General features: G+C 45.3%; 1 protein-coding gene across 1 annotated transcript in view; it reads right to left on the bottom strand.

Annotated features, from left to right (window-relative positions):
- Window positions 1-3092, bottom strand: part of LOC111861752 (potassium voltage-gated channel subfamily KQT member 1) — a 194538-nt gene extending 191446 nt beyond the window's left edge. The window contains exon 1 of the mRNA XM_023846594.2: window positions 3013-3092. The gene's annotated coding sequence lies outside the window, so the exon portion shown is untranslated. The remainder of the gene's footprint in view (window positions 1-3012) is intronic.
- Between the last annotated feature and the right edge of the window lie 410 nt (window positions 3093-3502).

Genomic DNA, 3502 nt, shown 5'->3' with positions numbered 1-3502 from the left:
AGTGTTACACTTTCATGGCGTAGTGCTTAATTAGTTAAGCACAGGGGCACCTATACCTTTAACTTTACCATAGGCCAGACTGGTTCTGCGGCCCACCCAACCTCCTATCCAATGGATACCGGGGGGTAAAGCGGCCAGGGCGTGAAGTTGACCACTCACCTCCAGCTAGTACAAGTGTCAAGAATGATGAAGCTGTACCTCCACTCCCCCATACGTCTTCATGGAATTTTACTTAATTACTTTAGCTTTCCCTTTGTATTTAACGTGACGATACATCGCTGGTTGCTTCTACAGAATGCAAGCGACCTTCGACACTGGCATTCTTTACAGCGATGATTACTGTTATTTAAATGTTACCATATATGGCTAATATTGCCTCATCTGTGACTGTCAGGAACATGCTCACGTGACGGCAGGTAACTTGCCCGCCGCTATTACGTGAGATTGCAGAAGTGTATGTCCGGCGCATAACTGGATAGCCATTACACTGTCTTGGCTAGATTCATTAGCTCTAGTGAAGGATATTGTAATTATAATTAAATGTACAAGCAGTTCCAACCCAAACTCACAAAGCCCTTAATTCTAAGGCACACATCGACAGTCCTACGCATCCATACTTACTCACAGAGCTGAGCCCTTCTGGAGGAACCGCAAATTCTGCAGTTACTCAAGAATATCCCAGCATTTTATGGAAATCGAAGGTTCATTACCGTAATCACAAGAGCCCTCCACTGATCCCTATCCTAAGCCAGATCAGTTCAATGCATACCATCCCATTCCATCCCTCTAAGATCCATTTTAATATTGTCCACCTACCTACGCCTTGGTCTTCCCAGTGGTCTCTTTCCCTCTGGCTTTCCCATCAATATTCTATATGTATTCCTTGTCTCCCCCATTAGTGCTACATGCCCTGCCCACCTCATCCTCCTTGACTTGATCATTCTAATTCTACTCGGAGAAGAGTACAAGTTATGAAGCTCCTCATTATGCAGTTTTCTCCAACCTCCTGTCACTTCATTTCTCTTCGGTCCAAATATTCTCCTCGACACCCTGTTCCCTACGCGTCTGTAACTTTTAGTAATATTCATAATCATCACTGACAGAACAGCCCTTTCTGAGCCCTAGCCCTCCTCAACAGATTCGGCCAGTCCGCATTCGGTTTTCACTTCTTTGCATTTCGCAACAACAATTTTTTTTTCGAAAGAACAAGTTCGTCAGCCTTGGATCCTACCCCCAACATGGAGGACCAGGTCTTTGTATTTATGTTTCCCCAGGCACTGGGTTCCATTTCCGTCGCCTTTTAAGAGTCTCAGGGCCAGGTGGAGGTATTCTAACCCGCCTCCACTCGGGGTATTATTAATAATATTTTATTATATTCCTTGTGAAGAACTTGGTGTCTGTAGGGGAGGGGGTTATTTAAATACTCTTTCAGTAGCTAGACTATATAGCGTAAGATGGTAGGGATTAGCAAGGAAGCTGCCGTGGTCTAATCCAGGTAACATTCCGGAATTTACCTGGAGGCACTGAAGAAAACGAAAAAGTCAGTCACAATTACCCGCTGTTCCGGCCGACACTGGAAGTACGCAACTCCCAAATACAAGTGTAGAGAAGTTACCGCTAAGCCAAGCGCCATAGCTCAAGCGGTTAGTCGCTGGCTTCCCACCCGGGTCTGCTCAAGTGGGATTTGTGGTGGACAAAGTGGCGCTGGGGCGGGTTTTCTCCGAGTACTTCGGTTTCCCCTGCCAATCTTCATTCCACCAATTGCTCCACAATCACCCTCACCTCGACGCCTTGACAGACTATTTCATATGACACTTTCTATGGGGGATCGGCCCATCCAAAGTCTCCCCTTATATACAATAGAAGCACATAAACAACGCCGATATATCGATGCCCTGAGTAGGATCGGAACCCATGATGCTAGAAAACAGCAGGCAAGTTAGACCGCGCAAACACTGCGTTACTGACAGCGCAGTTAAAGAAGCAGACAAATGAAGTAACGTAAAGTAGAAACAAACCTTCGCAAAATCATACACAGCATTCAGAACAAGGAGCTACTGGTACCTCAGCTGTATCACTCTCCTGTTTTCCCACTCCTCCTTATATTTAATGATACTATGATGCATATGACCATTGCTAGGCAACGGCTAGGTAAAAACATTCCCGAAGTTACGCTCTCAACAATAGGACATCCGTTTCTGGGTAACGAACCAATACACACGCATCCTTAAGGAAGTGTTTTCTGTGGGGTCCGTGCCGAGGAATTGCAAGAGGTCACAGAATGGAGTGTAACGGGTTGCAACGGACTTATCCTTCGAAAAGAAGACTCGATGAGTGCTGTAGTTACAGTGAGACTGTTATAAATCCGTTGCCAGGATATGGCTAGTGAAGACTGAGAATACTTAGCGTGTCTTAGTGATTTGTGAAGCGAGAAGATTAGCGGTAGCGCTATAATTGATTGTGATTAAGGGGCAGTGTAGAAGAAGGTGTTAATAAACCTAATCATCCAATAGAGAACCCGTTATTATTAGTCACGGAACCCCGAAGAAGTGACAATATGTATTATTTTCTGCCACTACTGTCTTTCTAAAAGGTAACTACATAAGCACCACTCCATGACGACGTATGCGGGAGTGGAAGTATATATCCACGTATTCTTGACCTCGGTGCTAGATGGAAATGAGTGGTCAGCTTCACGATCCTCTCGCTTTACACCCGGAGAAAAAGGCTCTTGTACCCTTTGGAAGGGACGTGAAGCTGCGCACTCACATACAGCTAGTGCCGAGGTCAAGAAAATGTGGATCTATACAACCATTCCGCCATACGCCTTCATGGCGTAGTGCTTAATTAGTTAAGCACAGGGACAACTTTGCCTTTTCAACCTTGACTAATCGCCTTCCGGCTTGTATGACTAAGTTGATGCAGGTTACACTGTGATTCAATGAAATGCAGTCCCGAATTTATAACCAGGCAACAATTTACCGATGGAAAATAAACTTATTACGTACTTACTTGGGTAGATGTGGAGACACGGCCCGACATGAAGCTCCAGTTTCCGCGAATGTTGCAGCAACTGAGATGTTCCACGAGACAGAAGTATACGTGTATTTCCGGTTCCGCAAACCCCACAGGAAGCTTCAGAAACCGGACACGCATAACTGAAATATTAATGCACTGTATTAGTAGCTATGGGAATTGTCATTTAAGCGGGGTGCAGAGACTCAAACTCCGGTAATGCGAAGTGTAAACTGTAGCTGATCTAATGAACTATTCATGCGTTTGTTCATAGCGAACTGCTAATTCATGACGCACGTTCTGGAGAAGTGACAGGTGCATAACAGAACCGTTCTCTATTCTAAACTTTGATGAATACGCGTGAAACAATAATGGTGCTCCATGTTGTTCTACGTGTGTCCGCTAGAAGATGAAGGGCCGGTCACGGTAACCCAGTGGTCTAAGCCATGTACTGTCTTCGCTCGCTCGGAAGCCGGGGTCGTGGGTT

Source organism: Cryptotermes secundus, unplaced genomic scaffold (genome assembly GCF_002891405.2).
Source record: "Cryptotermes secundus unplaced genomic scaffold, Csec_1.0 scaffold136, whole genome shotgun sequence".
In the NCBI taxonomy this organism is placed as follows: Eukaryota; Metazoa; Arthropoda; class Insecta; order Blattodea; family Kalotermitidae; genus Cryptotermes; species Cryptotermes secundus.
This window is presented reverse-complemented; position numbering and strand designations above follow the sequence as displayed.